This window comes from Drosophila montana, unplaced genomic scaffold, assembly GCF_035044405.1.
Source record: "Drosophila montana isolate Dmon_TW-CO22-7 unplaced genomic scaffold, ASM3504440v1 contig_1688_1, whole genome shotgun sequence".
NCBI classification, from domain to species: Eukaryota; Metazoa; Arthropoda; class Insecta; order Diptera; family Drosophilidae; genus Drosophila; species Drosophila montana.
This window is the reverse complement of record NW_026996617.1, coordinates 524,865-547,719: the sequence shown is the minus strand read 5'-3', so window position 1 is coordinate 547,719 and position 22,855 is coordinate 524,865. Positions and strand designations below refer to the sequence as shown.

The window sequence follows — 22,855 nt, the reverse complement described above, 5'->3', positions numbered from 1 at the left end:
TGAATATTAGGAGGGCAACGTGTCAAGAATATATACTTATCATTTACATGCGTATCATACATATGTGGGATCAATTTTGGGATCTGATCTGATCTATCCTAGCCTAATGTAGGACTTACATGTTTGTGTGCCCCGGTGAAAGGCGCTTTCAGTTTCCTGTTGCGGATTGCACTTTGTTATCGTTGTTCTCCTTGTTCTCCTTGTTCCCGTTCCCGTTTCCGTTTCCGTTCCCGTAACCTTCGTTCTCTTGGTCGCCTTAGGTGCTGGAGCTGCACTCACTTTCGCTTTCGCTTGTGTGTGTGTGCGACTATTTGGAGTTTAGTTGAAATTCGCGGGTTTTGGGTTTTGGGTTTTGTTGTTGTTTTCAATCACTGGACCAGGCGCATTCGTTGTCTTCCTAGGAAAACCAGGATTAACTTCGATTTACTATTTGGACTCAATTAGATTGTTATTCAATTTAAATAATTATATTGCACATTCATTGCATTTGTTGCTCGCAGGCGACTGTTTCAAATTCGCATTAACAAACACATTCAAAAAAAATTTCAACTATTCGCGATAAACAAACAAAAACGTTCGCTTTGCACAAATTGGATTTCTCCTTATTTTGTATTTTTATATATATTATTTTTTTTAATAATATTTGTTGTTGTTGTTGTTTCTGATCAATTGGGAATGTCCTTTGCCTGTTTGCTGTTCGTGTATTTTGTCTGTTACTGTTTTCTGTTTCTGATTTGATTTTGGTTTTGGGCTTTTTACTGTTGGTTGTTTTCAGTTGCGCGTCGCAACACGCGCACGTAACGAGCAACAAACAGCAACTAACGTTATTTTTAAAAACTCAACTCAATTGAAGTGAGCCAAGTAACGGCAAAGCAGCCGCCGCCACAGGACGAGCCAGCCGGCAGCACCAGCAGCCGCCGTCGCCGCCGTCGCAGCAGCAGCAGCAGCAGCAGCGTTGCGGCAGCGCAGCGACAGCGGCTAAAGAGTCGCGTTCGTCGTCGTCGTCGTCGTCGTTGTTGTTGTTGTTATCGTTGTCGGCTTTGCCCGCAGCTTAAGGACTAAGCGAGAGCACGAAGCCGACACGAAGCAAGAGACTTCGTCGCACGAAGCCGCAAGACGACGTCGCGAAGCGCTGCTGCTGCTGCGGCGACTGCTGCTGCTGCTGTTGCTGGTGATGCTGTGGCTTCGGCTGAGGCAGCGCGCAGTCGGCGTCGTTCGACGGACGCGCGACAATGAAATAGAAAATTTAGCACACAATTGAAGCCATTACATACGTACACACACACACACACACACACATACACTTATAGAGCGAAGACAGAGGGAAGCGTCAGCAGCGACGTCGGGATCCGCTAATGAGTGCGCCAAATGTTGTGCTATGATTTGAAGCCGTCGCTTCTATTGGGCCGCTGCGACTGCGACGGTGAAGGTGACTGCGACTGCGACTGCGACGGTGGCCGGCATTTTATCTGGCGAGCGGAAAAGAAACGCAATAATTGCCGCCGCTGTCCGCTGCTGCTGCTGGCTGCGATGCCATCGAAATCACCCGCTAAACTACACACGAGAAACTAAACACACTCATTACTCATTTCCATGGCATTGCCGCTGCACGTCCGCTGCCCGTACGCTGCCCGCCCGCTGCTCGTACGCTCCGACCGCCCGCCCGCCCCGTGCTACCCTTTCTTTCGGCTGCCACCTTCCACCCTGCTTTGCGGCCTATGTCATGCGGCATAGTCGTAGCGCAGCAGCCGCCCTCTCGCCACCTTCATCCTCCCCTCCCCCTCCCCCAGCCCCTCCGACGCCCAGCAAAAGCAACAACTAGCTTTATTTTATATTTTTTTTTCTGCGTGCGGCGTTAAAAAAAAGGCTGCGACGGCAGCGGCAGCGGCAAAAGGAAAATCGCAAACAAAACAAAAAAGTAAAAACGAAAAATGCTAAAACCAAAAGCAACAACAACAACAACAACAACACGCAGAAACAACAAAAATAAAAGAGTGTGCGCGCATGTGTGTGTGTGTGTGTGTGTGTGTGTGTTTGCATGTGTGTGAGCAAAAAAAGAAAACCGTAACCAACCCCGCTGCATGCTGCGTCCGCTGCTGCTGCGCCGCCAGCTGCTCTGCCGCAAATACACTTACACACACACACACACACACACACAATCAACCCCCGTGCGATGGCACGAAATTAAAAAAATAAAAAATAAATACAACAACAACAAATTGTAAAGGGCAACAAAAAACAAAAAAAGAGAAAAATCCAAAATACAACTATGTGCAGTTAGAGTGTGGGGCAGGCGTAGGCGGGGGGGGGGGGGGGGCGGGTAGCTTGAGGTTGAGGTTGAGGCTGAACTGCCGCCCACTGGCGTCGAAAAGGGGAAATCGACTGCGGGGCGACGCACAAAAATACCCAGCCGAAAAAAACACCAGCGAGTGCGTGTGTGTGCGAGTGTGTGCGTGTGTGTGCGAGTGTGTGCGAGTGTGTGCGAGTGTGTGCGTGTGTGTGCGAGTGTGTGCGAGTGTGTGCGAGTGTGTGCGTGTGTGTGTGAATGGATTTATATGCTTGTGTGCATGCACTCTATTTTTAATTTTAATTTTAATTTGTTGTTATTGTTTAAGGGCTGCGAAAGAAGATTAACTAGACAGATAGATGCCATAGATGGCGCCACCTTCTATGCCCTATGCCCAGCACGCAGCCAATGCTGTCAAGACAAGCCGCATCAAAAAACAGTTAGTAAATCACAGCAACCACATTCACATTCGCATTCAGAATTCACATAACCATTCACATTTACTTTTACATGCACATTCGCATTCGCATTCCAAATCACATTCGCATTGAGAGTTCCAGTTACAGTTACAGTTACAGTTAGCTTAACCGTTACAAGCACGCGGACAAGGGCAAGCACAAGCAACACGTCCTGGCCTGTCCGCCAGCTGTCCGATTGTCCAAGCCAACTAACTGTTATTGTTGCTGCTGCGGCTGCGGCTGCTGCTGCCGGCGAATGGCTGAGGCGAGCCGGCAAACAACAAAATGTGCAAACACAAACAGAATGGAGACAAGAACAAGAACAAGAACAAGAAAGGAGAACGAAACGAAACGAAGCGAAGCGAAGCGAAGGGCAACCCACAAATGAAGCGAGAATGACGACGACGAGACGACCACGACGTCTTAACAGTTACTAACTGCTCAAAGAAGCTGGCGATTTGGCTTGCCCAGTTGGTCCCGTTACTCCCGTTACTCCCGTTTTGGTCCTGGCACCGCCACACTCGCAAAAAAAGAAGAAAAAGAAAAGAAAACGAAAAAAAAATGAACTCAGCCAGCCGGCAAAAGTCGCCGTGTGGCCTTCATTGCCGCGGCAACGTCGCAGCCAACGCCTGCGCTGGCTGCGATGCCAGCGTCCGGCACAGTAGGAGGTCAAAGTTGGAAGACGGCAACTCTCTTGTTGCTTGGATCTATTCTTATAATTTAGTTTAGTGGTTATGGGCGCCAAATTGAGCGGGCGGACAGCATCGACCCGCCCACACACACACACACACACTATTTTAAGGGCGCCAGCAAGACATGTGTTTGTGTGTGTGTGTGTGTGTGCATACAAATGAGCGTAATAAAATCAAATGTTGATAGTGTGTAGTTGTAAGCATTACCTTAACCACACACACGCACACGCACACAGGAGCAGGGCGCCAAATGAAGCAACAGCAAAATAGCAAAAAAGCAGGACACACGCACACAAACGGGGGGCAGGGGGGGAGGGGCAGAGACCGGCCAAGCACAGCAGCACAGAAGCACAAAGAAATCTACTACACGCAATCTTCATTTTCAACGCCATCAAAGCCATTCCAATCATCATTATCGTCGCCATAATCATCAAGTAAAGTACCCACCAGTAGCGCCACGCAGCGCCGCCGCTGCCGCCGCCGCTGCCGCCGCCGCTGCTGCTGCTGCTGCGAAATCGTCGCTGCTCGGGCGCCTCGCCTTTAAGTATGCTACGCGAACAGCTTCTTTCGTTTTGCAGCGCTCTCTTCGCTTTACTCTTAGACGGCGCGGCGACTTCGAGATGCCAACAAGTGCGCCGACATTTTTTATTGTGTGCGTGTGCGTGTGTGTGTGTGTGTGTGTGTGTGTGTGGGAGAGCAAGGCCAAGAGACAGTGTAACACAATCGGCGCGACGTCGCGTCGTTGACGTCTTCGTTGTAGTTTTGTTTAGCGCTGCTCTGGGGAGACTTGCTAGACAAAACGAATGGCTTCCATGGGGTCTGAGGGGGGGCGGGGGGTAAGAGAAGGGGATGTAGTGGAAGGGGGGGGGGGGGTAGATGCTAGCAAATGCTACAAATTATTTGAGCTGCATGCGGCGCACACGCGAAGGCTGTAAATACTTGTAGTTTGTTAGTGGTTTTTTTTTTTTCGAATAAAAATCTTAGAAGTTGGATATATACATATATACACACACACACACACATATGCACGTATATGTATGTATATATATACAGCTGCACGAGATTGAAGAAAGTGTGCACTTCACAAAAAGAGTCGCGAAATTTGATAAAACCAAAAAAAAAAGTGTTTTGTTTTTAAGTGTCATAATGGGGAAAAAAATAATAAAACATAATATTTTAAATAGGAGATATTTTCACTTTGCATCTAAAACAAACCCAATCCCTTAATTTAATACAACAACAAAATGTTATTGGTTTTTTTTCTTTGAAAGTTTCAAAGCTGGCAAAAATAAATAAAAAATAATATTTTTATAAATATTATTTGGCTCGTCTTGGGAAATATTTTGCAACTTTTTGAATTACTTCGAATTTTGAAAATTTAAAAATAGCAAAAACTTACGAATATTGCAAAATCTTAGAAGTTGGATAAATGTACTATATGCAGAAAATAGAGTCTCTAAATTTGATCAAATTTAAGCAGCTTAACTAGAAAAGATAACCCAAACCTAAATAAATATTAATTGCAACGTCTTGGTAAATATTTTCAATTTCAGTTTATGCTAAATTTTGAAATTTTTAGAAAGCTTTTGCATTATCTAACTAAAAACTAATGAATATTACGACTATTTTGAAAATAGGCCGAATTTTGCCCCAGGCAGCTTTTCAAAGGGGAAATTGCCAAATTTTAGAGCGATTCCCTTTTTTTTTTTTTTGGATTTTTCCGAGTGTTATTTTTGATTTACTCGGCACACACACACACACACACACACATCAGTTCCAAGCAGCAACGCCGAACACACACCGACACACACACACACACACACACACACACTTGCATATATGTACATGTGTATTGTAAGCCTGTGCGCCTTGATTTTGAGTTTGTTTTACTTTGCTCCGCTGGCTGCCGCCGCTTTTCCTGCTGGGGAAAACTTTCAGCATATTTTCTTAGACAGAGCAGCTCGAATGTGTTTTTTTTTAAATTACACACACACACACACACACACGCACACGCACGCGCGCACACTCAAAAGCTTGGCATTGATGTATGTATGTATGTATGCGTGTATGTGTGTGTGCACATCTTATGTAGATTATTCGCTGTGTATAATTTTCCAGCTCGTAGTAATTAGCCAATAGGAATAGCTTTTGCATGTGTAGTGGTGGGCGTGTATCAACGGGGGGTGTGTGTGCCCCGCTCATGTAGTGCGTGCGTGCGTCTGCGTGTGTGTGTGCGTGTGTGTGTGTGCGTGTGTGTGTGTGCGTGTGTGGCATGTTTGGTGTCGTATGTGGAATGAAGATTTAAGATCGCAACCCGTTTGCCCAACAACTAAAATACTTTTATACAGTAAGGTCCTGCTCCCCATTTTGCGATCCTTTTGTCCTTTATTTACGCAGATGCTTCCGAGATTAACCAAACTATATTTTCCTTGCCTTGCTTTGCACTTTCGAATGTCGCCACAAAGTAAATTACACAAAGAGCTTTCTTTAAATGAATTTGAAGCGGATGTGAAAAACAAAATAATTTCAATTATTATATTGACTAGCTTGAAGTCTGGGCTTATTAAATAAAAAGTTTCAACAATTTAGTTTAAAATTTCGTTCACTAAATTGTTTAAGCTTTATATCGAGCCAATACAATAGTTAATAAATGGAATGGTCGCAAAAACCAGCACCAAAATAATTTTATACAAAAGCTTTGCCCGCATTTGCCGTGCTTGAAGAAATTCAACAAAATCTTGCTGTGAAATATTGATTCATTTCTGAACTTAGTGCTTCCAATTCCGTATGGATTTTCCGAAATGTGATCTTGAACAAATTTTATTTGATACTTAACAGAACTTAGCAACAACTTAGCAAAATCACGTCTTACCGTGTATTTAACATCACGTTAGGTGACTATAGTGAGGCAGTCAATCAGTCAGTCAGTCAGTCAGTCAGTCAGTCAGTCATAACATTAGTTTCCATAAAAGAAAGCGAGACCGTGAGTCAATCAGTTCATAAATCACTAAATTCTAATAGCGCTTACGGCTGGGGCTGTTCGTTGATTGATCAGTTAGGTGGTCAGCCAGTCAATCAGTCAATCAGTCAGTCAGTCAGTCAGTGAGTTAGTTAGTCAGTAAGTCAGCCAGTCATAACATAAGATACCTATAGAAGGTATAATTCGCGCCTCTTGCGTTGATTGATCAATCAGTCAGTTATTCAGTCAGTCAGTCAATCAGTCACTCAGTCAGTCCCTCAATCAGGTAGCCAGTCATAACATAAAAAGTTATAATACTCGGCTCTTGTGTGTTGATTGATCAATCAGTCTGTGCTTCAGTCAGTCAGTCAGTCAGTCGATCAGTCAGAGCTAGGGGTAGGGATGAGTATGTGCCAATATAAATTATGATATCTACAAAAGAAGATAACTCTCGGCTGTTGCATTGTTTGATCAAATAAGTCAGTCCTTCAGTCAGTCCTTCAGTCTGTCAGTCAGTCAGTCAGTCAGTCAATCAGAGCTATAGGTAAGTCAATATAATATACATATGTCAATTACAATTATAACACTTATAGAAGAAGATATAGCTCTTGGCTCTCGCGTTGATTGATCAATCAGTCAGTCCTTCAGTCAGTCAGTCAGTCAATCCTTCAATCAGTCAATCAGTCAGCCAGAGCTACCCAGAGCAGGGATGAGGGATGTGTCAATATAAATTATGATTATTGGATTTTATTTTAATTTCTTTTGTGACTTCGCCATATTAATTAGTTCCATGCAGTATTTGCTTTTGCTTATATTATATATATTTTTTATTTATGTTAATAAATGGCGACTAAAATATATTTATATTTATATTTTTTCATTTTCATTTTCCAGCTCTTTGCGCTTGCCGATTACCGTTATTGTTGCTGGCGAGTATCTGCCCATTATTAATTATGATTTGGCGAGGAAAATGCAAATAAGAAATAGTAAAAAAAATGAAAAAAATGAAAAAAAAAATAAAAAAAAATATATATGTATTGCAGTCTATTGAAAATTCATTTTTTAATTCTGTTTTATATGTACACTTGTGTGCATATAAATGGATGCCATTTATGTGTGTGTGATTGTCGATACAAATGGGCTGGAAGTGGGGGAAATGTGAAGGGGGGAAGGGGGGAAGGGGGCATGTGGACACGGCAAAGAGTAAGCCAAAAGTGTCAGCAGCGCTCATTTCACAGCTCCACCCACATTTTTTGTATTGCGTTGTTTTTCGGTTAATATATATTACGCACATGTTTCTGGTGGGAGGGGGGGGGGGGTGGCTGATGGTGAGGGGCGGAGCTCGCGAGTGTGAGCGAAAAGCCTACACCTAGCCCAGGGAGTGAGTGTGTGTGTGTGTGTTCGAATACTTATGTACACGTTCCTACAACACATACGCATACCGACAAACACTAGCGAACCCGCAAAGGGGCCGCGAACACACACACACACACGCACACATTCACGCGCACGCATAGCCCATAAACGAGCCAAAATATTAACCAAACAGAGGAAAGCTCCAAAACGAATATCAACCCTAACTACCCGCCAGCCCCCGCCCCCGCCCCTCTCCCTTAGCCATACGCCCATGAAACGATGCGCAGCAGTTAAAAATATTTAAAAATGTGGAGTGCGACGCAGTTGACGGCGGTTAGCTCCAAGCCCAGCCCCAGCCCCAACTGCCGCCAAAAAAACTGTGCGTATGTGTACCTTTTTATTTGTAAATGGGTGGCGAGTGTTGGGGGAGGGGATGGGGATGGGGATGGGGAAAGGTACGTCGACGGCGACGGCGACGCCGGTAACGGCAGCAACTCGCACTCTTGGTTAATTGCCAAAAACAACTGCAAGGCAGTTGAAAGCAGGAGAAGAACGAGTCGAGGTAGGGGCAAGGGGCAGAGAGAATTGGCTAAAAGAGGGGGCGCAGGAGCCGATCCTCTGCAGAGCGCGCAGTTGACACACTTAACCGACACCGTCCACAAGGGAATGCGAAAGCAAGGACAGTCTGAGCCCAAAATTCCATTTTGTTTTTTAACGTTAACCGAACCAAAACTCTCGAACCATTCCAATTGTAGCTCAATTTAAGATTTAAACCAAAACCTAGTTTTATTTATGTTATAATGCATATACACGCACTCAATTCAAAGAGAAGTTGCTGGTTCGAAGCGTGAATCGAACCAAAAAACAACTGAACCAAAACTCGAACCGTACTAATTCCAAATTTGAAAGAGCACAAGATTTAAACCAACACCTGAAAAAGCCGGTTCACAAAACGAGCTTAAAGAGAAGCCGCTGGTTCGAACCGTGAATCGAACCAGCTACCTTCTTTTTGCAGCTTGGAATCCTGTTTGACAGTTAAACTAACACCTAATTTATGGGAGAAAGCAGATCGAAGCGAATCGAACTTAAAGAGAAGCCGCTGGTTCGAAGCGTGAATCGAACCAGCTACCTTCTTTTTGCGGTTTGGAATCCTGTTTGACAATTAAACCAAAACCTGGCCTAATTTATGGGAGAAAGCAGATCGAAGCGAATCGAACTTAAAGAGAAGCCGCTGGTTCGAACCGTGAATCGAACCAGCTACCTTCTTTTCGGGGTTCAGCCGTAGCTGAGTCTGGTTTCTGGCTAGTTGCAAGCCGGGCTTGTGGCAGGCTCTGTGAGGCTTTGCTTCGACTTTTGTTTCGAATGTGCGCTGCTTTTGCAACGGCAGCGCGGCGGCGCCACGCTTTGCGTCGCGTTGGCAGCGGCCAATTCATTTATTTTTCTTCTGCTTCTTCTCTCATGTGTAGCAAAAGTTTTTCTAATTCGCATTTATGTTTAATTTGGTGCGGGTGCTCGCATTCTGTCTCGCTTTGCCGCGTGCTTTGCCAGCCAAATTCGTAACCCCAGCGCAAAACCGAAGCTGCCCCCCGGGTGCAGGGGCAGGGGGGGAGGCGGGGCGGGGGTTGTTGTTATGTGCCCCACGCCCCCGCCCCCGCCCCCGCCCAGAACTTTGCCGTTTTTGTGCGCCTCTTTTTTAATGGGGTGCTTTATGACAAACTTTCAACTCGCGCCACTCGGCACATGTATGCGTGTGTGTCTCTGTGTGTGCATGTGTGTGTGTGTGTGTGTGTGTGAGTGCTTAAAAAAAAGTAGAAGTAGCGTGAGTGTGTGTGTGTGTGTGGGTGTGTGTAAGTGTGGAGGTAGTAATGTCGCGTTTACAATGGGGAAAGGAAGGATCCACGCAATTTCTAACGCAGCCCGCTAATGCTAAACGTGTGTCTGTGTGTGTGTGTGTGTGTGTGTGGGTGTATGAGCTTGTGTGCTCACACAAAACATATATAAGACCCCCCCTCCCCCCACCCCCCATTCCCCAATTCCACATGTAAATTGTGCCTGTGTGTGTGTGTGCGCGCGTGTCTGCGGAGTAATTTTTTAACTAATTTTCTATACAAATTTTTAGCATGTCGCTGGGGTCATGTATGTATATAATATATATATATATATATATATATACATATATAGATATAACTGTGCGCTCATTCCTTCGCTGCCAACACGTATGGTACATAAATATATATGTATGTGTGTATGTGTTCTGCATGTGTGTGTGTTGGCATGCGTGTGTGTATTCCAGCTCGGGGTTTTGACTGTACAAGTTGTCTATAGGCCTTAGTTTTTTCAAGGTTCAAATTTTTCACCATATTATCAAACTCTTTTTCTCTTAGAAAATGTTGATCAAAGTTTGTGTGTGATAAAAAAAAACGCACGAATATGAACCCAAAAGACTGTGCAACTAGATGTCTGAGTGCCAGACAAACTTGAGCCGAGCAACGCCGGGTAAATTCCTTTAGCCAACTCTTTGGACGTAAGAGTTGCGCGCTTGGATGGAAATGAATGTTAAATATTTCAAAATATATCGAAAGTTAACTTATATAGTCTTTCGATCTGGCCAGACAGAAAAAGAGGCAAAGTCTTGTGATTAAAGCAACATCGACTCATTTGTTAAGGCTGAAGAAGAATCTATATACCCTATATGGGCTTTTTCGATTTTTCCCTCTATCAGCTACATATTTCAAGAGGAAATTTATGATACCCTTTACAAAAGCAGCGAAATAAAATGATCACAAAAAATTACGATGGGGCCACTCGGATTCTATTGTCTGTGAAACGTGCTCATTCGCTTTCTGTTGACGTTAGCAAACACTGTTTTTAGGCGGGGAGGGTAGGGGGGGAGGGGGGTGGGGTGCATGCAACAATGTTAGGAACTGTTGAATTATATAGAACATATCTAGCTTTCGCTACGGCAATGGCAAGTCATGTTGTTGTTATGACGATTTGGCAGCATGATATTTATTTTGATTTCACAACGAGCAAGGGGCAAGGGACAAGGGACAAGGGGCCAGGATCGGTCAGTCATTGTGATTTCCATTGTTTGCAGCTGTCACAGATAGAGAGCCTGCCTCTGTGTCTGTGTGTTTGGGTGTGTGTGTGTTTGGGTGTGTGTGTAAAATTAACATTTCATTTGGCTGCGTTTTTTCGCTTCATCAATAAATTTGCCAACCCCAAGCACACAAATATTTTCACATTTTTTTTGTAACAATTTTTTTTCATGCATCCATTCTTTTGCAATAAAAAACCATTACATAGGCAAATATAAATTTTGTCGAGCCGTGTGTGCTGGTGTGTGTGTGTGTGTGTGTGTGTGTGTGTGTGTGTGTGTGTGTGTGTGTGTGTGCCTGTCGAAACATTGCCGCACAAAAAAAAAAGTTTGCCATTATAATTACAATATAAAAAGCATGTGACGTTCAAATATTTTTCGCTATTATTCATGAGGTTTCTTCTCATTTCTAAAAAAAATCCATTTCGATTGTCGCGTAAATAATTTCACATAGTCAACCAACAATCAGGGCCGAGTAGACAGTTTGTCTGCGTATGTGTGTGTGTTTGTGTGTGTGTGTGTGTGTGCATAGGGGGAGCCATAAATTAAGTGCAATATATATGAGTTTTTTGTGTGAAAAGCCAGCTACATATATTGACTTGTACTCATTAAACTGGGCACCAGTGTTGCATAACTAATTAATTAACTATTGATGCTAACCTATCGAACAATCGGACGAAGAAAGTCTTTCTCCCCCCTCGACTAAAGTTCTTAGCATACACCTGAGTCTTAAGTAAGAACAAACAGCCAGACCTATGCGCACATACATATGTATGTATGTGTGTATGTGTGTATGTGTGTATGTATATATCTGCTGCGACAAGTTGGGGCTGGAGTAAGTCGACTGAGGCAGAAGCTATTTTACACAACATATCGCGCTCGTAAAAAATAATATAACTACATACATGCGCGTTTACTACCCATTTTCAAGCGCAGCTTCCCTTTACGCACCTCGCCGTTGCCCCCCCTCCCCACCCTTCCACCGCGTGCGCGACCGTAGTGAAAGTTTGGCAAGCAGCGCTGTCGCAGCCGCAGCCGCAGCAGCCGCTGTCTCTGTCCTCACGCCAATTCCCCAATGCCAATGCCTCCCCCTTCCCCCCTTCCCGCCCCCGCCCCCTTAGCCCCAACCCGAACTGCCTCGCACTAGGCTAACTGCTTTTCCACGCATAAGCGCAATTCTAAAAAATTAATGTCGCTTTCGTAATTTCAACACACAAAAACTGCGCGGCAAAGCAGCGCTGCCAGCAGCGGCAGCGGGCAGCGGGCAGCGACTGAATGTCTTAGTTAGCAAAAAGCACTGCAGCCCGTTAGGGGCGAATAAGGGGGTAAGCAAAAGTGAAGTAAAGCAGCGGTAAAGCACAAGCAGCAGCAGCAACAGCAGCAACAGCAGCAGCAGCAACGGCATGCGTGACAGCGACAGCGCAGTCAATGGCAACGTTGACGTCGACGTCGACGCCGAGGACGACACTCACTTAAAAATTCGAATGTTATAGAAAAATGAGCAAAGCACAAAAAAGCGAAGCAGCGCTGGAAAAAAAACGAACTCAAATTACATAAAATGAAAAGTTCTCGTTACGCGGCGCAGTTGTTACGCCCCCCACACCCCCCCCCCCCCCCCTCTCCACCCTACGCCCCTGAAACTGGCTTCCCTAGCAAATGCTGTTGTTGTTGCTGATGCTGTTGCTGCTTCTAATGCTCATCTCTTTCTAACTCGGTAATGTCGACAGAGCAACCTCGGCGCTTCGTTCGTATGTGTGTGTGTGTGTGTGTGTGTGTGTGTGGGTGTGGGTGTGTGGGTGTCCCGCTCTCAGCACCCGTTCTTCAGGCACGGCACCGCGCGACTGATTACTACTTTTATTGCTAGCAAATATCGTACTTTCTCTTCAAGGTGGGCGACACCATGTACTCGTCCTAACCCCTCTCTCTCTCTCTCTCTCTCTCTCTCTCTATGTGGGTGTGTGTTTGTGTGTGTGCTTAGCTTTTTTGTCAGCTATGGGGGGGAGGGGGGTTGGGGTTCTGTTGTAACTTGCGCGGAAACAAGGTTTTTATTTCAACATTTCTTTCTATACTTTTGCACTTCGTTCGTCTGTCCCGCAACATTTTTGCTTTAGATTTTGCTGCGCGAAATTTTTTCGAGGGTGGTTTATATTCACGTGTGTGTGTGTGTGTGCGACAGTGCGTGCCTGTGGGTGTGTGTGTGCTGCGACTTGGCTGTGGCAAAGCCAGCTGAGGCTGAGACGGAGACGGCGGCGGCGGCAGCAGACGTCGTGCGTTGTAGTTGTATTTTTTCAATTTTTGACGGTGACGCTGACGTCGATGCCGCAGTTGCCGCTGCTTCTAGGTAGCTAGGCCCACCCACCCGCACACGCACACACACACACACACACACAGACACAGACACACAGCAGAATCTTCATCTTCGTTTGCAGCTCTAAATTTTTTATTTTTCATTTTTTAACTACGTGTTCGTAGTTACAAAAATCTCATACATATTATGTTTTATGGTGGCTGCTTGTTTGAGTGTGCGTGTGTGCGGGCGGGTGTGTGTGCGTGTGTGTGTGTGTGTGGGTTTGTGTGTGTTGTAAATTGTTGTGCCGCCTGTTGTAAGGCAGAGCGGCAGGCGGATAAGCGGAATCGTAGTGGAAAAAAGGTGCTTTTTAGACGGAATGACAACGACAACGCCAGACTCAACACACACACACACACACACACACACGCAAGACAAACAAAGCGTACACGGTGAGAAATATTGCAGGCACTTTAGATTGATGTTATTTCCATTTCTGAAATAATATGAAACGTGGCTGTAGATCTAACAAGAAAATGTTCAATTGTCCGGTTCACATTTTCCATAGATTGACTCAAGTTTTGGTTCGAACTTTGCTTTTCATAATTGTGACATTTTTCAATATGAAAAAATATTTGAATATAAATTTAATTTTCTACATCGACATATTTATTAAAATTTATAGCCCAATTCCATTGTCAACACATTTCTCGCTAATGTGAAATATGTTGCCTGTACGTTTTCCCGTAAGAAACCACATTTTTCACATTTGCAAAAAATATTGCTATTTATTTAAAGAAGCGCTACTTTTGCCATTCACGTGTTAACGCCAACGGACACTTGCTAATGGAATCGCAGAATGTGAAGTTCGTAAATGTAACATATTTCGAGCATAGTGGAATCAGGTTATTAGTTGATTTTGCTGCAGCATTTCGCACAGTGTAGCCTCGCCGATTACGATGAAACTCATGCCGGCCACTAAGTCTAAGTACGGGTACTACTCTAACACACACATAAAAAGCATTCAAAGAGCAGCAAAAAAAAAAACAACAAAAAAAAACGACAACTTCAGTAAGTTTAGAAAATAAAAAGCACATACAACCCTGTGCCGAGGGTTGCAATATTTCTTTTGCATTGCTTTTGGGCTGCTGTGCTGCCAGCGTCAACGCCGACGGCGACGGCGACGTTGACGCAGACGACCAGCTACAACCAACAGGCTCTGGTATTAGTTGATGTTTTGTTGTTATTGCTCTCGTTGTTCTTGTTCTTGTTGTTGTTGTTAGAAGATGTCTGGCGGGGGGTGGGGTAATATACATATGCATATTGCGTGTGCGTGTGTGTGTGTGTGTGTGTGTGTGGCATCCTTTTATATTTAAAAATTTTCATTTCAATGTCGGTAGTTCGCGGCGGTTGGGCAGCAGGGTGGTTATTCTCCGCGGCATGCCCACCCTCCGCCTCCATCCATGCCACCCGTTTGACTCGAACATAACATACTTATTATTACTTTTAATTTAGAATACGCCCGTGTGAGTCTGTCTGTGTGAGTCTGTGTGTGTGTGTGTGTGCCTTTTCATCCATTGTTGCACAGCCAGCGCTGGCTGCGGCTCCTTTTGAGCAGTCGCTATTAGTTTTGCAGTGCGGGTTCAAAAAAGGCGGAGGCCAAAGAAAAATGAAAGTTGCCTTCGCAGTGAGAAAATGCGGATAGATTGCTTCCAATTCCGAACGGCAGCAAAATCGAATCTGTCTCGGGCTAGTTGTTTAGATCGTAAGGGTTACGAGAGGGGTATGCATAAATTTTTTTTTTCAATTTTAATTTCTTATAAATGATTTTTCGTTTGTAAACTATAACAAACAAAAATTTAAAAATTGCTGCTGAATTTGAGCAGGCGACCTCTCTATTGCTAGTTCGATAAGTTTCTTATAAACGCTTTTTTTAAATTGTAAACTATAGCAAAATTAAAAAAACAACATTTGAACCGGCGACCTCTCTATTGCTAGTTCGATTAGTTTCTTATAAATGCTTTTGTCATTTGTAAACTATAACAAACAAAAAAATGTATTATACAAATTAAAAATTGCTGCTGTATTTGAACCGGCGACCTCTCTAATTTTAGTTCGATTAATTTCTTATAAACGCTTTTTTCAATTGTAAACTATAACAAATAAGAAAAAAAATTTATATAAATTAAAAAATGGCGGCTAAACTTGAACCGGCGACCTCTCGATATAATATTTTCTCTTTAGTTTCCTGCTCAAACTTAGATTTGATTTCCATTCGAGTGTCAATTCTATTAGCTTTATGTGCACACAATCCATTCAGATATAGATACACACACATAATTGAATACAAACTGTGAAACTGTGTGTAGAAATAATCTTGAACTGTGCGCTGCGCCACAACGAGGGGGAGGCAGAGGGGGCGGCAGAGGGGTCAAGGCATGGGTCGATTTTGGAAGGTAGAGCGGCGGTAACGACGGCTCCCATAAAACATACAAATGGCCAAATAAAACATTTTAAATGTAACAACAACAACAATAACGGCAAATAAGAAAATAGTATTGTGCTTAGAAAAAAACGACGACGACGACGAGGAGCAGCGGCAACAATGGAGCCAAAAGAATCAAATTGAAAAGGAGGGTAACGCAAGGAAAGCAAAAGCAAATGAATAGAAGGAACGGGACGCGACGGAACGGTACGGAAAGGAACGGAAAGGAACGGAAAGGAAAGAGAAAGCATTAGAAAGCATCCACCTGCGTGCAGCACAGCAACTGCAACAATGAGGCTGAGGTGCGAGAGAGAGAGAGAGAGAGAGAGAGAGAGAGAGAGAGAGAGAGAGAGACCTTGATATGAGTCGGCCTTTATTCATTTAAAGGTTCTCTGATATAGCCTGATGCCCTATGAAAATGCGTACGTCGTAACAGGCAGAAGGACGCAAGGAATATATATATTCGTGATCAGAACTATCAGCGGAGGCGATCTAGCTATGTCCAACTGGGCAAGCAGAGCTTGAAGATTGGAGAAGCTAGAGGGAACACATGAAGAACATGTCAATGGACTCCCCCCGCGCTCTTGCTTGGACTTAAAAGAAAGGCTTCCTTTAGGTTGAACCCAACGCGTCCTGGCTGATCCCATTCAGAGAGAGGCGCCTCCAAAGGTTAAGCCCACGAGGCGAATCAACTAAATACCTCACACTATTACGTTATGTCCTCCATTGTAAACATCCCATCATTGTGAATATTCCTTCATATTAATTTCATATAAGCTACATAATTGTAACTACGCCTTCTTCCCTCATTCTTTCGCTTGGCAGAGATAAGAAGGTACAAAGAAAATAATGCTTTGGGCGGAGTTCAGGGTAACTCTCAGTCGGTCACTCCCGACTAGATCAGTTGAAGGAATGCAGCGAGTGCAGCGAGTAGAGTAAAACGGGTTTAACAGCCACAAAAAACGAAGCGAACGGGCAAATTGGCAGCCCGACAACGCGGCGTATGAGTTATATTGCCCAGCACAAAGCACGACCAGGACTCCTGCTGCTGCTGCTGCTGCTGCTGCTGGAGCTGGGCACGGACCTGGTCATAGGAGCTGGGCATGGGAGCTGGGCATGGGAGCTTGGGTTCACTATTTGGCTCGGCTACGTGCCGCTTGCGGCGCTACCTTTCTTGGCCACGGACCCAGGCGCATTGCTAAGCGCACAAAAACTTAGAAATAATCACCGACATAAATCTTAAAATGCCTCTCTACCCCGCTGACCCGCTGACCCATCCCGCCCCACCGCCCCTGGCCCGTTACAGTTACCTAACTACTCAACGTTCTTTTGTTGTGTGTGTATGCGTGTGTGTGTGTGTGTGTGTGTGTGTGCAGGATAAAACAGCAACAACAAGGCACAATGGAGCGTCTAAGATGCTGAGTTCCATGTGAAGCCAGGCTGAAGGGTGGCGGCGGTGGGGGGGAGGGGGAGGGAGGGTTTTTTGGTTTACCTCTGCCTTTGCCTCTGCCTCTGCCTTTGCCCGTCCGTCGCAGCGGAGGCAAATGGAAAATAACTTAGAAGCACGTTTTGTGGCATTTTTCGTTTTGCTACGCGTCGCTTCCCCGTCGTGTTGTTGTTGTTGTTGTTGTTGTTGTTGTTAGTCTCAACTATGAGAGACAAAACGCAACTGAGACAGAGACTCTGTGTGTGTGCGTGTGTGTGTGTGTGTGCCAAAGAAAAGTTTGCTTCACTTCGATTTGCAGCATTTTATTTGTGGCTGTTCGTTTGTTTGCTTACAGTTTGTCTCGAAAAAAATTACCCGGCTTCGCGCGGTTCAAAATAATAATGCTGAAGATGCGACTGATATTCAAATTGGAGCTTTTGGTATAAAAAATGTTGTTATCATAGAGATTCGAACCCTAAAAATCACTTTCTGATCGAGTTCTCCAAAGCTCTATCTTAGTGCTTACTTTTACCCGAAAGTAAATTTTCTAATCGAATTTCAGCAGGGTTGTTGGGCCCCAACTCCAAAGTTGTTCACCTTGGTCAATGCGAGGGTTGACAATCGCCTTCATGGAGTCGAGTGTTCAGAGCCAGATCCGCCTTAATCAGGAATATTACATCTGAATCTATGCGACGAATCAAGGAGTGTGCGAGATTTGCCTGATATGCTAGAATACGGTCAATTGTCGGCCCGTCGGGGTCATCTAGTCATATATGTAGGGTTGTCCAGTGTTGGTCAAAATTTAGATTTTTATTTTTTTGATGCCAATCGATAGTACTGATCCTTACGAGTCCAAAATGGTATAAAATTCCCAAATCTGACATTATTTGGCCGAGAAGGCCAAACGAATCGTTTTTTGTTCGACAACTTTTTTTAACCCATCGATTTTTAATTTCTTTGAATGAAAGTAGGGATCCGTACGAATTTAAAAAGGTATAACATTTCGAAATCGGATGATATATACACGAGATATTCCAAAAAAATCATCAAAAAAGTTAGGATTTTCGAACCGACCCCCTCCCAATTACATTCCCGTACCACACGGTGTGCATGTGTGTGTGCGTGTGTGTGTGTGTGTGTGTGTGTGTGGCACGTGGCTGAGACATTTCAAAGATCAACTCAGCGATCGGCTGATCGTATTCGCAGCTGATCCAATAATCGCCATCCAACTAGAAAACATGGCCATAAACAAAGGCCCCATTTTTTTGGGTTTGTTGTTGTGCAAATATTGAATGTGTGTGCTGGTTTCGCATTGTTCTTGAGCTGTTTCTGATGGGTTTTTCATTCCAGTTTGTCAATTTAATAAATGCAATGCAATGTGCATTGAACCCCTCGAGCCGAAGGCCAAAACGGCAGCTCGACCTCAGTCGTGGCCCAAACGAGACCCAAACAATATTCCATATGCTAATTTGGGATTCAAGTGACTCGCTCTCTCTCTGGACTCTATAGAGAGATTCTCATCATATGCCCTACACAGATCAGGAATGTTTGTCCAAACCTGCTTCCCAGATCGAACAAAATCGATTTCGAGCATAATCGCAATCCAGCATATAGATCGGACTATAAGCACCGAAGTGAATCAATTAACTCGTCGCATGCTACAGGGTATTTTCCAGTGGGTACTTTCCCCCCCCCCCCTGTTTTAAAAGCTAATTTCTATTTTTACAGCCAGAATATTGACGAGTAGAATTGCAAGGCACAGCCAGGTCGATGTCTCGACTTCGTGGGCAGATCCTTATGAAAAGCGGAAAGACGCGGCAAACGGAAAATGTATATTTATAGTGGAAAACTGCGAGGCCGCAGTTGGCAAGCGACTTAGAAATCTAAACATGAAACTTGCCAAACTTGAGCGGGGGCAGGAGCAGGGGCAAGGGGCAGGGGGAGGGGCAGGGGGGCAGCACAACCACAGGGGCAGGAGCGAAGGCCTTTTGCCTTGGTCGCAGTCAAGCGCAGCGGCTCCGCAGGCGTCTTGTGTTGTGGGCCGTCCACAGAGCTTGAGGTAGGCGAACGCCGGTGTGGTGTAGGGGGGGGGGGGTGGAGTAGGGAGGGGGGTGGTTTAGGTAGGTAGGTTGAAAGGTGGGCGATGAGTTTGCGGCAGTTTTGTTTTGTTGACTCGATGAAAAACTTACAGCAACAGCATCTGCGACTATTTTGCTAGCGCTGTCGACGTCGACGTCGCTGCTGGCGTCGCTGCTCCGCAAACGTTTTACATAAATCTTCTTTTCACAAAAAAATAAACACTAATGCCAAGGCGAGGCAAAGCATAGCGAAAAAGGGAAATACAAAAAAAAGAAAAAACTAGAAAATTTAGTATCTACGCATACACACAAAGGTACACACGCACACACACACGCACACACACACACACACACACACACACACACAGTCTCATATACATACATAAACGCGCTGTGATGCGCGGCAAAAAAAGGAAAAATTTTTTTATTACAGCGAGAAAACTTAATGGCTGCTGCAGGAATGACGAGGCGCGGAATGGGGGCGGAGTGGGGGAAGGGGGAGGGATAATAGGAAAGGGCAAAGCAGAAGCAGAAGCAGGCGCAAAAAGGAAAGGGAAAGGGAACATGAAGCTGAAGACGCTCAACAGAGAAGCCGACGTCAAAGTCGAACGAGGACGAAGACGAAGACGAAGACGAAGAGACGAGGACGAAGACGAAGAGACGAGAGACGACGCCTCGTCGTGGCAAACAGTGTTGCGTAGGCGCGCAAGGGTTGGGCCTGTGCTGAGCAACGGTGTAACATTCATCGTTTGATTTCGGCTGTGCCAGAAACATATTCCCCGAGATTTCTGTGGGAGGGTGGCAGGGGGAGGGTGCCGCCCAAAACTATGCCCGATACATTAAGCGAAGCATCTACAGATTAAGGGATGGGCCGGCGAGTGTCTCAGCCCAGCTGCAGTCGCTGTCTTAGTCGCGGCTCAAATGCCGCTCATTGATTTAAAGGGGGGGGGGGGGGGTTCGTTTGGGGGTTGCGGCTTTGGGGTCAGCCAAATTCGTAGAAATCGCAGTTCGTTAACGCGCGAGCTGCGATTCGATTCAATTTGTTTTCATGCTCCCAATTTTCTTGCCAAATTTTCCTATATTGATACATTTTGTTTATTTCACTTTAGTCTCCTGTTTTTTTTTGTTCTGCGCCGTCGTCGAATTCCGAACTTGTTATTGCTGCGTTTTGTTTTTTTTTTTTTCAATTTTTATTTCTCTATATTTTTACGACGCTGAAAACTACCCTTAATGATGCCGCGGAAGCTGCTGCCGCTTTTCTTTTTATTTGTATTCGAGTGTGTGCGTGTGTGTGTGTGTATGTGTGTGTGTGTGTGTGTGTGTGTGCGTCTAAAAACGGCTGTGCTGCAAGTTGTTGGCTGGGCAAACCGAAAATACCGCTGATCATGCGCTTAAAGTAGTTTTCAAGGCTCACACCAACACACACACACACACACACACCAGCACACACACACGCACACACATAGAGTGTTGTTTGATATGACCCTGCCCCCGCCTAATGCTGTGCTATGGTTCTTGCCCATTGCCCATTGCCCAATTGCGCCTCATCGATGCTCAGGTTGTTCGCTTTGTTTGGATTATTCGCCTTTTTTTTTATACCCTAACTCCATTGGGAATGGAATATAAGGGGTATAATGTGCTTGTGCATCTCCATGGCATAGCTCGAAGAACATAAGAGCTAGACAGACAACACTTTTTATGTCAGCCCTCGTATAGTGTATAAATATAAATATAAATAAATAAATATAAATATAATTCGATATCTCTTTCCATTCTCCCCCCATTATATTTAAGCCCGGTAAGTTCCATCAAGATCGAACTATAAAGGGGAACTGGGCTTAATGGGGATTGAATTTAATTGGAATCAATTTAATAGGTAACTCCTAGTCGAGCACGCCCGACTCTCTCTAGTTTGTTATTTGCCATAGTTGTTGTAATTGAAGTCGGCCGCGATGCGATGCGACGCGACGCGATGGGAGGGGCAATGGGCGGTGGGTGGAGGGTGGGTGGGGGGTAGGCAGAAAACTGCCCCTAACGACGGACGCGAGCAGCGCTGCCGCAGCTTCTAATTTTACATTTTATTGTTATGCTCCGTTATAGTTGTTGTTGTCGTTGTCGTTGTTGTTGCTTTACAATTTTTCTTCGTTTTTAGGGTTCGTAAAAGGGTTGATTAGGAAGATGCACACACCGACACACCAACACACACACCAACACACACACACACAGACAGGCAATTACAGTTGGGTTAGTGCTCGACAAAGCTGCATCCCCCCTTTCCCCTTTCCGCCTCGAACACTTTAATGACCTGTGCACGCTTCGATTTTTGCCCCCTTTTGCCTTCCCCTTCCCCCAGGACAGCCGCACAGAAGCTGCCTGCTGTGAAACTCGTTTTATTGCAGCTAATATGAAAATTATGAAATGCTTGGCACTGCCCGTAAAAGGCCACAATTCTATTTTCTTTGCTTTACGATGCCCTTTCCATCGAATGGCCCCCCTCCTCGCCCCCCCCCTCGCCCATCTACTGTTTATGAGGGTCATATATGAGTATGCAGTTATACGGCCAGGAGCCGAGCAGCCGGACGTACATTTCATTGGACTAGGATCGGATTAGGGGACCACATTGTGAGATGAGTCCAGCCCAAAGCAGTTGCCAACTATTCGTATATACCCTAGCAGAGGGTATTCGAATTTTGTCATCAAGTGCATCTAATGCACAGGAAAAGTGTATATTCATAGTCGGCGTGCCGAAGATGGCCTTCCCTTGTGGTTGTGAGACAGATATAGATGAAGATATAGATATAGATATAGATATAGTAAGGGGTACAAATAGAAATAAAATAAAAATCAGTAAAAGACGCATAAAAGTAAAAATAAAAATAAAATTGAGAAAGAGAATTTTAAAAGTAAAAACAATCATAAAAATGAGTAAAAGACGGAAGCGAAGCATAAAGATTGTAAAAGTAGAAAATAAAAATAAAGGGAAATGGAAATGGAACCGAAATATAAATAGACAAAAATCCTTTTACCTTTGTTCTGGCGGCCGAGGCAAAATGCGTTTTAAAATTAACAAAACAGAAGCGAACAAAACAGAAACGAATAAAACAGAATGGAAGAGAAGAGAATGGAAGAGAGTAGAGAACAGAACATAGTAAATATGTGTAAGTATGAAACAGCCGAGCCGAAAAGTCGGTGAATAAAAAAAGGAAAATTGAAAGAACAAAATTTGGCTGGAAATAGTAAAGAAAAGAAACAAAATGGCGAACAACTTTTTTTTCTGCTGCTGCTGCTGCTTTGTTTTTTCCATATATTTCTTTTTTTTTTTTGCTTGTGTAGACTGAGTGAGAGATGGAGTGGAGGGGGGGTGGAGGGAGGGGGGTCTGCCTCTAAAGTTCGCGGCAAAGTTAAAATAAATTGCAAGTTGGCATTAGAGACTTGCACACACACACACACACACACACACACACACACACACACACGCACACACACACAGACACAGACGAATGTTAGTCAGCCGCCATATTAATGGCAATTGGGTGGCAAGTGTTGCGGCCCTTGCGGCGCATGTGTGCGTGTGTGTGTGTGTGTTTGTGTGTGTGCGGTACATGAATATAAAACTTTATTTTTATTTATTCCCTTTTCTACTCCCGGCCGCTTTGCCGTGCCCCCCCCTCCCCGTCCCCGCGCCCGTCGCCTGTTTTAGCGGCGCGTCGCTCCGCACCGCTCCGCGCAC

At 44.7% G+C, this 22,855-nt stretch overlaps 1 protein-coding gene across 6 annotated transcripts in view; it reads right to left on the bottom strand.

Annotated features, from left to right (window-relative positions):
- br (broad) overlaps nt 1–22,855 on the bottom strand; it is a 120,471-nt gene that overhangs the window by 59,270 nt on the left and 38,346 nt on the right. For all 6 annotated transcript variants that reach the window (XM_064700284.1, XM_064700285.1, XM_064700286.1 and 3 more), the window contains exon 2: nt 120–397. The gene's annotated coding sequence lies outside the window, so the exon portion shown is untranslated. The remainder of the gene's footprint in view (nt 1–119; nt 398–22,855) is intronic.